Here is a 13,901-nt window from a genome sequence, read left to right as displayed (position 1 = left end):
GGGGTGCCTGGGTGGCTCAGTCGGTTAAGCAACTGGCTTTGGCTCAGATCAGGATTCCAGGGGTCCTGGTATCAAGCCCTGCTTTGGGCTATCCGATCAGTCTGCTTCTTCCTCTCCCTCTCTCTTTTACCCCTGCCCTACTCTCGTGCTCGTTCACATGCTCTCTCTCAAATAAATAAAATCTTTTTAAAAAATGCAAATCAAAACCACAATGAGGTACCATCTCATACTCATCAGGAAGGCTCCTATTTAAAAAAAACAAAAACAACAGAAAATAACAATGTTGGCAATAATGTGGGAAATTGGACACCTGATCCACTGTTAGTGGGAATGTAAAATAATAGAGCCACTGTGAAAACCAGTATGGCAGTTCCTCAAAATTTAAACATAATTATCATATGATCTAGCAATTCCATTTCTGGAAACATACCCAAAAGAACTAAAAGCAGGATGTCAAAGAGGTATTTATACACTCATGTTCACAACAGCTCTAGTCACAATAGCTAAAACATGGAAACAACCCAAGTGTCCACTGACAGAAATATGGAGAGTAAAATGTGGTCTATACATACAATGGAATATTACTCGGGCTTAAAAAGGAACAGAATTCTGACACCTATTACAATATGCATAAACCCTTATGACATTATGTTAAGTGAAATAACCCAGTCACAAAAAAGATAAATATCATATGATTCCACTTACATGAAGTACTACCTAAAGTAGTCAAAGCCACAGACAGAAAATAAAATGGTGATAACAGGGGCTTAGGGAATGGGGAGTTATTTATTTATTTTTTCTCATAACTAGTTTATTTTTTTTTAAGATTTTATTTATTTATTCATGAGAGACACGGGGTGGGGGGGTGGGGAGAGGCAGGGATACAGGCAGAGGGAGAAGTAGGCTCCATGCAGGGAGCCTGACGTGGGATTCAATCCTAGGTCTCCAGGATCAGGCCCCGGGCTGAAGACAGCACTAAACCACTGAGCCACCCAGGCTGCCCAAGTTATTTTTTTTAACAGGTACAGTTTCACTTCTGTAAGATGAGTTCTGGAAATATATGGTTGTGATGGCTGCACAATGATATGAATGTACTTAATACCACTGAACAGTACACTTAAAATGGTTAAGATGATATATTTTATGCTACATTATACCAGAATTTTTAAAACTTGAATGAAAAATAAAAAGGCAGCCAAAAGAAAACTACCACATATTATATACAGAGGTATAAAGAATGGTAGCTGACTTCCCACTGGAAACAACGTGGACCAGAAAGTGAGGCAACATCTTTAAAATACTTAAAAATACTGTCAACCTAGAATTCTATATCTAGTGAAAATAGCTTCTATAAATCAAGGCAAACTGAAGACTTCTTCAGACATACCAAAGCTGAAAAAATTAATCACCAGCAAAGCTGCAATACAAGAAATGTTAAAGAAATCCTTCACTCAGGCACCCGCGAGCCCCACATTGGGCTCCCTCTGCTTCTCCCTCCCTCTCTGCTGTTCCCCCTGCTTGTGTTCTCATGCTCTTGTTCTCAAATAAATAAATAAATAAAATCTTTTTTTAAAAAAAAAAGAAGAAATCCTTCATTCAGATGGAAATGTACCAGTAGAAATCTGGAACTACACAGGAAAATAAAGAGCACTGGAAACAAGTAATAGATATAGTACTTGACAAAGGCTTTTATTATAAAGAGATAACAGATTCATCTACATTCTTAAATTATGGGGGGGGGAGAGAAAAGCACTAACAAGAATTTTCATAATATACCTACCTTCCAAAATGCTTATCTTTAAAAAATAAAGTACCCTGATTAATAGAACTCATTTCCTATCACAACATCCTTTAGAGAAAGTCAATATTATCTTTTCTACAAAAAATTGTCCCAATGTACAAGTTATTTGTCTGGTAATAGAGAGTGAGTTTTCAGACAAGTAAAAATTAAAATATTCTTGGTCCCAGACCAGTGTTCTATTACACAAACACTTTTAAAGGGCTTGTCTCCAGAGACATTTGTAGGATAAAGTATGTTAATGGTTAATATATAATTTATCTATATTCTGTTGTCTCCAGGGAACCTCAAAGTCACTTAGAAGTAAGCTTATAAAGCCAGCAAGAATGTTCCTTGCTTTCAATAAGTATGACAAACAATATTACATTTCAATGAATTGGTCAGGCTACCTCAAAGTGGCAAAAGAAGAACACTTTTGCCAAGTCTTGCTCAGGAAAATGAATTTATCAAAGCAAAGATGTTGAAGCAATAACTGCAAAACACAGCTTCAGGTTTGAGTGCTAAAGTAAGAAAAAGAAAACATATATTAGTGTTTAATGCCACTTTACTATAGTTCAAACCTCAGAGGGAATGTGGTTAGTAAGAATAAAACCTCTATAATATCAGTGATGCCAAATAGATTACAGAATGGGAATCCTGCCTACTATTCCTCTAAATACATAATATTAAAATAACTCATACACTCAGAGATTCCTTTAGACCACAAGCAGATCTTGTGATCCAACTTCACAATGAGAGACTACTTGCTACTCAGAAAGAAAACTAAACAGTATACAACATAATTCACGATGTTCCTCTAACAATTCTAGTGAAGGCTACCCACTGTTGCCCCATCTGGACCAAAATTCTTACAAAGACAACAGGAAAATTCTGTGATTTCTCTATTCACTGATGAATACCATCCCAAGATAAAGTAGCATTCTTTCAGCACTTTACACCAAATAAATACACTGGGTAATGTAACTTCCCTTTCAATATGAAAAAAGAAAAATTTATCAAAAGAAATGTTATCTACCCGAAAGAATCTAAAACATGTTCAAACAAAATAACTTTCCACGGATGTTCATAGCCATTATTATTATTATTATATAATTATTCATGATAGCCAAAAAATGAAAAAAAAAACTCAAATGTCCATCAATTTGATAAGTGAACAAAGTGTGGTATGTCCACACAATGGATTATTTATCCACAAAAAAGAATTATATTCTGAAATACGCTACAATGTGGAAGAATCTTAAAAACACTCTTAAACAGGGCAGCGCCAGTGGCTCAGCGGTTTAGCACCGCCTTCAGCCCAGGGTGTGATCCTGGAGACCCAGGATGGAGTCCCGAGTCCGGCTCCCTGCATGGAGACTGCTTCTCCCTCTGCCTGTGTCTCTGCCCCTCTCTCTGTGTCTCTCATGAATAAATAAATAAAATCTTTAAAAAAAACACACACACATTCTTAAACAAAAGACCAGATGTTATATAATTCCACTTAAATGAAATATACAAAATCAGCAAACCCAAAGGGACAAAAATTCTTGTGATTGCCAGAGGGTGGAAAGAGGAACTGCTTAAGGAATAAGAAGTTTCTTTTTGGGTTGATGAAACTGTTCTGGAATTAGTAGTGATGGTTGCACAACACTGTGAATGTACCTAAAAGCGTCCATACATTTTAAATGAATTTTATCTGAATACAAAAGAAAAAAATGTTTCCAAATGTTGGTTGTCTAATACTTCTATCTCCCACTACGTAACAGAAGGCTGTGTTCACAAAAATCATTCAAAAATATTTCTTAAGGGGATCCCTGGGTGGCTCAGTGGTTTAGCACCAGCCTTTGGCCCAGGGTGTGGTCCTGGAGTCCCAGGGAGTCCCTCATCGGGCTTCCTGCGTGCAGCCTGCTTCTCCCCCTGCCTGTATCTCTGCCTCTCTCTCTCTCATGAAGAAATAATAAAATCTTTTAATAAAAATAAAGAAATACTCCTTAAAATTTAAAATATTAACATTCTGGAAAAGGCAAAAACTATAGGAACAATAAACAGATCAATAGTTGCCAGGAGCTGGTATCAGGGGAGTTAAATAGGTGAGGGACAAATTTTTTAGAGCAGTGAAACTACAGGACACTGTAATGGTGAATATAAGATACTAAAAGTTTGTCAAAACTTTTAAAAAACAGAATAAGCCTTAATGTATTCAAATTTTTAAATAATCTTTTAAGAGATAAAGGGATCTCTGCATAAAATGCAGAATGTGACAAAATAGTCTAAATGTATTACAAATATGAAACAACCTCACAAAGCAGGTGAAGGAATAAGGTGCTGACCAAGTACTGCTAGAAGTAAGTGGAGTCAAGATTAAAGGCAAAAGGTACTATCAATAAGCACTGTGCTCTGGACGATAAAGTTGTTTCCCATAGGTACACAGATTAACAATGTTTAGCTTAATATAGAGACAAATGGTTACATATAGAAAGATTTACAGATGTGTATCTATACAGCTTATTTTATACACATATATCTCCTTATTCTGTCACTCAGATGGCCTAGAAGCAACAATACTCAAGTAGCAACTAGCTCATCTAGCACCCAAAATCTTAGTTTCTGATACCACTTCCCATAAAAGGAACTAGGGCTTCTTAGAAAAATGGCTGACACGTTAGAAACGACAAATACCCACCATTTGCTTCGACGTGGATGGAACTGGAGGGTATTATGCTGAGTGAAGTAAGTCAATCAGAGAAGGACAAACATTATATGGTCTCATTCATTTGGGGAATATAAAAAATAGTGAAAGGGATTAAAGGGGAAAGGAGAGAAAATGAGTAGGAAATATCAGTGAGGGTGACAGAACATGAGAGACTCCTGACTCTGGGAAATGAACAAGGGGTAGTGGAAAGGGAGGTGGGCGGGGGTTGGGGTAACTGGGTGATGGGCACTGAGGGGGGCACTTGATGGGATGAGCACTGGGTGTTATGCTATATGTTGGCAAATCGAACTCCAATTGAAAAAGACACAGAAAAGAAAAGAAAGAAAAGAAAAAAAAGAAAGAAAAGAAAAGAAAAAAGAAAAGAAAAGAAAAGAAAGGTAGATGGCTGACTATAGGACTAGAACATCATTATATAAAAGATGAGCCTGGAGCATTTTATGTTGCCAAAAACAAAGTGCTCATTCACACATAACCATGGGAGTTTGTCAAAGGGAAGGGATACAGAAGCCAAGTGAAAGAATTCCCAATGGCCAAACTTCAAATAACTTGAGCAACAAAATTTATGTAGATTCTCCACCCTTGAGGTGGAGCATAACTCCTCACTCATTAAGTATAGGCTATACAGAATAACTTTCTTCCAGAGTATGGCACAGAAAGGAAGGGACAAAAGGGTAACTTAAGAGTTGAGAAAAACACTACCTCAAGTTGGGTGACCAAGGTTAACATTAACATCAGCAAATGATATTACTAGTATGTACTCTTGATTTGTGGTAAGAATGACACCTTACCTGTGTTCTTTCCAAAATCACATTACATCAGTCTAACCATCAGGAAAGCATCACACAAATGCCAACTGATGAACCTTCTACAAAAATACGTAATCAATTATCTTTGAAACTGTTAAGGTCATTAACAACAAGGAAAGTCTGAGAAATTGTCAGAACCAGGAGGACCTGAGAAGACATAACTATGACATGTAATGTGGCATCCTGAATGGGATTCTGGAACACAAAAAGCAACATTAGGGGGAGGTATGTGGGTGTTTAAGCATCTGACTCTTGATTTCGGTTCAAGTCATGATCTCAGGGTTGTGAAACTGAGCTCCGTGTCAGGCCCTGCACTAGGGGTGGAGCCTGCTTAGGATTCTCTCTCCACCTCTCCCCCTGTCCTTCCCCACCTTAATCCCCTCTTGCTTGCTAGCTCTCTCTCAAAAAAAGAAAGGGAGGGGGACATTAAGGGAAACACTGTGGAACTCTGAGTATGGGCTTAGTAAAAATGTATCAATATTGGTTTATTACCTGTGACAAATGTACCATACCAATTTAAGATGTTAATAATAAGGGAAACTGAGTGTAGGACAGATGGGAACTCTGTACTATCTTCACAATAATGCAGTAAATATAACACTGTTAAAAAAAAAAGTTTATTTTAAAAGTTTATTTTTTTTTTAGTTGTAAACTACTTATGATCTACTTATTGCATGCCTGAAATTTTACTCAATGCATCAGGGCACAAAAGATACCTGAAATATGGTTTGAGCCCTAAAGAAACTTACTGCCTCACTGTGAGGTAAGAAAAATGCTCATGAAACAAATATAAAATATAAGGAAACCTTAAATTTAGAAATGTAGATAAAAGAATATTAGGAATATAGAGAAGGTCTAGAGTTATGAGGGTAGACGTCATTAAAGGAATAAAAGTTGAGCTTGTATCTTAAAATTTACTTGATGGTACCAAAGTAAAAAAGAATAAATTGGTACACTCATAAGAACAACCAGAGGGTGAAAAAAACAAGACTAAAAGAAATAAGAGAAATGAAGAAACAAGACTAAAAGAAATGAAATTTAGCCCTGAAAAGAGAAGACTTAAATGGGAGACAAGAGCAGTGTTCAAATACTTTAAAGAGTCATGGGGCAGAACAGAGTTACATCATACAGTCATTTAACTTACTGACCTCTGGTAAAATGTGACCAACACTCAAGGACATAGAGAGTGACAGCTGTTTGGTAAAACCACAACAGGAAATGCCAATTTGGAAAGACAGGAAGCAGGTGGCCAAGTTGTTCTCTGCAACTTTTCAAAGGACAGTGTGCATATGAGCCCACTAAAGCAAAAATTTAAATCTAAATCTTGCAAACATTTACTAACCACTTACCATGTATATTATCTCATTTAATATTCACAATACATTTATAAACATTTATTAATCTAAGAGACTTAAAGTAAAAATGCAATAAAACAAGTCCTGCAAGGGGGTACCCTGGGTGGCTAACTCAGTTAAGCAAATGACTCTTGAATTTGGCTCGTGTCTTGATCTTCAGGGTCATGGAACAGAGCCCTGCATTGGGCTCCTCGGGTTCCTAGATTAGCAAGGAGTCTGCCTGAGATTCTCTCCTCCTCCCTCCCCCTCACCCCCTTACACCTGCATGCTCTCTCAAATCTTTAAAAATAATAATAAGCCCTGCAAAGAAGCAGGAACACATTAAAATTCTTCAGCATCCACCACCCCTGATAAGGATTTGACAGCTGACTTAAAAAGCAAAATTGTTTAAGGCCTACAGATCTACGTAATAATTTATTTCCTCTTGCTCCTCCCTTCAGTAATGCTCAGTGGCTCTCAGTTTGCAAAGTACATAAGAATTATATATACAAAAAAAGTATGCACACAATACTTTTTAAGCATTTTAAGGGATTTCTTTCTTTCTTTTTTTTAAAACAACAACACCACTGCCAGCCAGGACACCTGGGTGGCTCAGCGGTTGAGCGTCTGCCTTCGGCTCAGGGAATGATCCAGGGATTCAGGATCGAATCCCACATTGGGCTCCTGCAGGGAGCCTGCTTTTCTCTCTTTCTCTCTCTCTCTCTCTCTCATGAATAAGTAAATAAATCTTTTAAAAACAAACAAACAACACCAGCCAACACCAGCCAGGCTTAAACTCACCTTGAGATCAAGACCTGAGCTGAGTTGAAAAGTCAGATGCTTAACCGGCCAAGCCACCCAGGTGCCCCGCAATTTAAGGGATTTTTCAAGAATAGTTTTCATTTTATGGGATTTTTGTTTCAAGTGCTGACTTTAGAACTGAATCCTGGAAATGAGGTGCAACCCCACTGCAGTTTACTCCATGGTCACTGTAAAGCAGCATCAGGGGGAAAAGGGAGAAAGTGTGAATCCTATTAGAATTTGAAGAAGAATACTCTAACAATTAGAGCTATCTAAAATTGGTATAGGCCACCTCAAAGTAATGAATTTACTGTCATCAAAGCTTTCAAACAGAAGCTGAAAAATCACTGAGAACATTTTAGAAGAGAGCAATTGGGTAGAAAGCTAAGATCCCTTCCAAGTCTTAGATGAATTATGGGTAGACTTTTTTTTTTTTTTTAAGATTTCATTTATTTATTCATGAGAGACACACACACACACAGAGAGGCAGAGACACAGGCAGAGGGAGAAGCAGGCTCCACGCAGGGAGCCCGACGTGGGACTCGATCCCGGGTCTCCAGGATCACACCCTGGGCTGCAGGCGGCACCAAACCGCTGCGTCACCGGGGCTGCCCTGGGTAGACTTTTAAAACCTGACAGGAAGAAGGCAACCTAGTTAAGAACAAAATGAAAAGAGACACAAAGCCAAGAATGACATGGTACGTGAAGTTCAATGCTGGGGAACATAGGAGTAGCCCATTTCCACCTGCAGATTTTTGTACCTGCTGTTTCATTTGCCAGCAAAGTTTTTCCATCTTTTAGGACACAACTCAAATATCTTCTCCCTAGTGAGGCCTCTCTACCATCCCCACCACTCACTTATCACATCATCTTGTCTTATTTTCTTCATAGCAGATATCAGGAATCAGCAAACTTTTTTTAAGATTTTATTTATCTGGGGCAGCCCAGGTGGCTCAGCGGTTTAGCACCGCTTTCAGCCTAGGGCCTGATCCTGGAGACCTGGGATCGAGTGCCACGTCAGGCGTGCGCTCTCTCTCTCTCTCTCTCAATCTGTGTCTCTCGTGAATCAATCAATAAAATCTTTAAAAAAAAAAAAAAGATTTTATTGATTGATTCATGAGAGACATAGAGACATTGGCAGAGGGAGAAGCAGGCTCCCTGCAGGGAGCCCGATGCGGGATTTGATCTCAGGGCCCGGGGATTGTGCCCTGAGCCAAAGGCTCAACCACTGACCCACCCAAGCATCCCATCAAACTTTTTCTCTAAAGGGCTAGATTACAGCCTACAGGCCAAATCCAGCTTCTCCCATGTTTTAGTATAGCCAAAAAAAGAATTAAGAAAAACAATATTTTGTGACGTGGGAAAATGATAGGAAATGCAAAAGTTTAACTAGAACATAGAAACACTTGTTTATGTACTGCCTGTGGCTACCTTACACTAAAACAGAGCAGCTGCAACAGAAACTGTATGGCCCATAAAGCCTAAAATATTTACTTTCTGATTTTTTACAGAAAAAGTTTGCTAACTGCTGACTTACAGCATTACCTGAAATTATCTTATATGTTTAACTGCTATCCTTATTCTCACAGAGAAAAAAAGCTCAATACAAGGACCTTATCTATTTTGTCCCCCACCATAGTCCAGTACTGAGAAAAACTCCTGGAACAAAATAAGGACTCAATAAATATTTGAGGGGTGCTAGGGTGGCTCAGTTGGTTGAGGTCTGTCTTTGGCTCAGGTCATGGTCCAGGATCCTAGGATCGAGTCCCACATCAGGCTCCCCACAGGAAGCCTGCTTCTCCTTCTACATCTCTGCCTGTGTGTCTCTCATGAATGAATAAATAAAATATTTTTTAAAATAAATATTTGATGAATAAATAAATGAGTGATCAATAAATATCATTCTGAGGGATGCCTGGGTGGCTAAGCAGTTGAGCATCTGCCTTTGGCTCAGGTCGTGCTCCCAGGGTCCCAGGATTGAGTCCCACACTGGGCTCCTTGCATGCAGCCTGCTTCTCCGTCTGTGTCTCTGCCTCTCTCTGTGTGTCTCTCACGAATGAATAAATAAAATCTTAAAAATAAACAAATAAATAAATAAAAATAAATATCGTTCTGAGGAATTTAAACTTAAGTTTTCAGCCATTATAGGTTTTGTACATATACTACAGGCATAACAACTCTTGCAGAAAAAGGGGAAATATTCTAGTAGGGAGAAGGAGCAAACAGCTTAAAGAAATGGTGGTCACCAACTAGTCCAGGTTTCTTCATCAAACCGTAAAAGTGTTTTTGTGCTCATAAAAGGTGTTTTCAACCACTGGAAGGCTTAAGAACATTCTGTCTGCCAGCTGACTGCACTTTTGTTTATCTTAAGATGCAAATACCCTGAGAAATCTCATTTCCTATACATGGTACACAGCATCCACATCATGACAAATCTTAATGTTCATAATCATAACAGATCTAATGAAATTTTAATATCTAAATTTTCCCTTATACTGATTAGCAAACTATTCTGTAAGCAACTGAAAACTCTTTAGAAATTAAAAGGTTACCGCCCACAGACCAGAAGCAGCTTTTTAATCTTTTTTTACTAGCCAGAGAGTGGGTGTGTGATTTCAAAAAAAAAAAAAAAAAAAAAAATACAAGCCAACTCTGTTGGTAGAGGATAAGATATAGTTAAAAGTCCCACCTAGAAGCATGGTTTGTTACAGGACACTAGTAAAACTACCACCTACTCACAATTCCAGTCTCACTGTTCTAATCTACAAATGGAGAAGAAAAAGGAAAAGAAAAAGAAAAAAAATCTAGTCCCTGGAAGTATCCTGTCATTAACACATGAACATCTTCATAAGGTTCCTTCCTCCAGGCTTTGGAACAATTTCTATACACAGGTACTTCAAAGACAAGGATGTGGTTGAACAGATCACTCCCAAAATTTAACATACTGGGTCAGAAGACATAAACATAGCAAAGTTTTATCCTAAAGCAGCTACCTACTTTTTAACCCCTGAATTTTTTTTTTTTTTTTTTTTTTTAAGAATGGACTAATTTAGGAATTCAGACCTTTTCTACAGATGCTTCTGTGTATTTAAAGACTTGGAGCAACCATTTTGGATTAGTGTGTGTTTTCATCTTCTCTTCCTCTGTGACAGTGAGGATGCAAAGGCAGCCGGTAAAAGCTTTGACTAGAATCTACCAAGATACACACGGAGGGTGTCACCCAAGAAAAAGGGGAAATCGGCCAACAGCTCAAGTGGGCTGCTTCAAGAAACTCTGCTGCAGATTCACCATCAACGTTGTCAAGGGATGAGCCAAACCCACACTTACACACACCTTTGCTCAGGATGGAGAAGGAAGGAAGGAAAAAAAAAAAAAAAAAGCGGGGGTTTGCAAAGCTATAAACGGATGTCTGGTCCTTTAGAGAAGGTGCAACTCGCCGAGCCTCGTCTTCCCTTCCTAAAAGGAGGAGATTAATGGAAGGCGGTGGGAGACGCAGCCCACCCTGCAGCACCCATCCTCCCCCGTCCCCGGCCCAGCGGGCTCCTTCCTCCCCTCACACGACAAGTTCGAAATCAAAACAAAAGGTGCAAAACTGGTTTCAGGTGGCCACGGCCGAGCGCCGGGGGCCCAGCGCGGGGGACGCCAAGGCGAGCGAGGGCTCGCAGGACCCCGGCCCCCCGCGCGGTCGGCTCCCGAACAGCCCCCGCCGCGGCCGCAGTCCGCACACGCCCTCCCTCCCCTCGGCCCCGGAGGCGGCGGTGCCGGGGAGGGGCGCAGCCCCGGGGCCCAGTGACAGCACAGCGGGCCGGGACGGGCAAAGGCCCGGCGGGATGCTGGGGGACCAGTCCTAGGCCGGAGCCGCAGCCCCGAACGGGGGCGACCGACGGTCCGAGCCGCGCCAGGCCGCGAGCGGACGGCCGGGCCCGCGTCCGCGGCGCCGCCGGGCCACGCTCCCCTCCCGATCTCCCCACCCGGGGCGCAGGGGCCGAGAGGGGCCGCGGCGGAGCCGGCATCCGGGGCGGGGGCACGCACTCACCGGCGGGGAGGGGAGGAGCAGCCGGCGTCTCCGCCAGCGCCGTGGCTCGAGCTCAAGCGCCGGCTCCTGCCGCTGCGGCCGCCGCGCCCGGTCCATCCCCCCCAACCACCCCCCCTCCCGGCCCTCCCCCCGCGCCGCCGCCGCCGCCGCCGCCGCCGCCGCCGCCGCCTCAGCCCGGCGCGGGAGCGCGAACCGGCGCGAGGGGGCGAGAGCGCGCGCGCCCGCCGCCGCCGCCCACAACCTCCGCCCCCAGCCGGCGGCGCACGCGCGAGGCGGCGGCGGGCGCGCGCACGCTCCGGGGGCGGGGCCGGCCCCGGAAGGCGTGGCCCGGAAGGCGTGGCCCCGCCCCCCCGCGCGGTCGCCTTGCTGCCCGCGGTGGGCTCCGCCTGGCGGGGCGCCGGGCGCCGGGAGCCGGGAGCCGGGAGCCGGGAGCCGCGGCCTGCAGTCTGGCCTCTTTTCCGGAGCACCGGCCGTCAGGAGCGCCGCGGGCTTGAGCGCGCTTGTGCCAGCTTCTCGGGATCACCCCTGTCCTCCCTACCTTGATCGAAAGACCCGCCTGCCTTCTCTGACCTAGCAGGTTTGCGTCCGCTGCTGCGTAAAGGACGGGGACGGTCACTCTTTACCGTGCGCTGTTACCCCTGGCAGCCATCAGCCTGTCTTCTTACTGCTCCACTTTTCCAATTCAGTTATTCGTTCCTCACTTGTTTCTTGAGGCTGCTTCCGTGTGGTAGGCCCCTTCCGTCTGCTGGGAGTACATCATGGGGTGTCTCTAGCCTCCTCTGAAGTTAGATCCGGTGGAGAAGGACAACGTTAAAGGGAGACTCACACAACATTAAAACTCGCTGTTACTAAAAGCTCTTCTGGAAGGGCGGGCGGTGGAAATTGTAGTCAAGGATATGCAGTCTGGAATCCAAAGGCTGACTTCAAAGGAGTTAACAAGGTGCAACAGCGGGGAGCTTGGCCTGGGCAGAAGGGCGTGCTGAAAGAGCAGTGAACGTGGTGTTGAGCGTGGGAAAGGGTAGGCGATGATTGTAAGGATTTACGACCATAATTGGAGAATCTGGGGAAGCCAGTGACGATTTTTCATTATTTCTATGTTGAAACTACCATTTGGATAGCCAATGAAAAGCTCTCTGGAGGGGGCTCAGAGTTGGGACAAGAGGGGCCAGTTAGGAGGCTGCTGTTATGGTCAAGGCAAACTGGTGGTGATAGAGAAGAGCACTTCTTAGGGACAGGACTTGATAGGTTGGATGACACGTTCAAAGCTAGGGAGGTGGCAAGGTTGACTTTTAGATTTGAAGTTGATGGGGGGGGGATGCATTTATAGATCTCAGGTTTACTGGAGGAGGCCCCTGTGCTATATATTTGGGGACACCTATGTGGCTCAGTCAGTTAAGCATCTGACTCTTGATCTCAGCTCAGATCTTGAGCTCAGTTCCAGCCCTGCATTGGGCTCCACACCTAGTGTGGAGCCTACTTAAATAAACAGTAAGTAAATTTCTAGAAAAAAATTTTCAGTGGGGCACCTGGGTGGCTCAGTCAGTTAAGCATCTGCCTTCAGCTCAGGTCATCATCCCTGTGTCCTGGGATGAAGCAAGCTCTGCCTGCCTCTTGTACTGTCTCTCTGTCAAACAAAAAATCCTTAGTGATCTCGAGATAGTCAAAGATTTCTTAGGGCCAAAAAGAAATAGTTCATAAGTTGAACCTCATCAAAATTTAAAAGCATTTATTCTTCAAAAGACACCATTAAGGCAAACCACGGTTGGAAGGGAGAATTTGCAATACAATATATCGGACAAAAGACTTGAGTCCAGAATATGTAAAGAACTCATAACTGAGAAATAAAGACAACAATCCAATAAAACAATGAGCACAGGTTTTAGGAAACACTTCACCAAAGAAGATAAAAATGGCCAATAAGCAACAAAAACATGCTCAACATCTTCAGTCATCCAGAGATTTGCTCATTAAAAAACCACCATGATCTACCACTAGACTCTCATTAAAATAGCTAGAATTAAAAAGTCTGATGACCCAAAAATCCCCCTCCTACACATCTCCTTAAATGTACTTAAGCTCCAAATAAAGACAATAATAGTCATACTTTCCCTTAATGTGATACAACTAACCTGCATGCACTGTAAACACAGAACTTCCCCCGAAAGAGGATACAAAGTCCTTAAGTGATGTTCCTAACTTTTGACGTGCTGTAACTTAATACTGCTTTTGACATCCTGTAACTTAATACTGCAATATAAAGTTAACTATTATAAATACATCTCCATTGTGTAGTAGCAGTTAAATTTCTCCCTTGGTAATCCGGATCCGTAACCCCTGCCAATATAGGTACTCCTTTCTTACATTAGTTTCAGGTTTAAACCTAGTAATTCAGGACGCCTGGGGGCCTCAGTGGTTGAGGTTTGACTCGGGGCCT

General features: G+C 42.4%; 1 protein-coding gene across 4 annotated transcripts in view; it reads right to left on the bottom strand.

Annotated features, from left to right (window-relative positions):
• The window catches only part of TMCC1 (transmembrane and coiled-coil domain family 1), a 241,320-nt gene extending 229,654 nt beyond the window's left edge, over window positions 1-11,666 (bottom strand). For all 4 annotated transcript variants that reach the window (XM_035702800.2, XM_049098550.1, XM_025449249.3 and 1 more), the window contains exon 1: window positions 11,468-11,666. The gene's annotated coding sequence lies outside the window, so the exon portion shown is untranslated. The remainder of the gene's footprint in view (window positions 1-11,467) is intronic.
• Between the last annotated feature and the right edge of the window lie 2,235 nt (window positions 11,667-13,901).

This window comes from Canis lupus, chromosome 20 (genome assembly GCF_003254725.2).
Source record: "Canis lupus dingo isolate Sandy chromosome 20, ASM325472v2, whole genome shotgun sequence".
NCBI classification, from domain to species: Eukaryota; Metazoa; Chordata; class Mammalia; order Carnivora; family Canidae; genus Canis; species Canis lupus.
The sequence above is the reverse complement of the archived record's forward strand: the minus strand, read 5'-3'. Positions and strand labels throughout refer to the sequence as shown.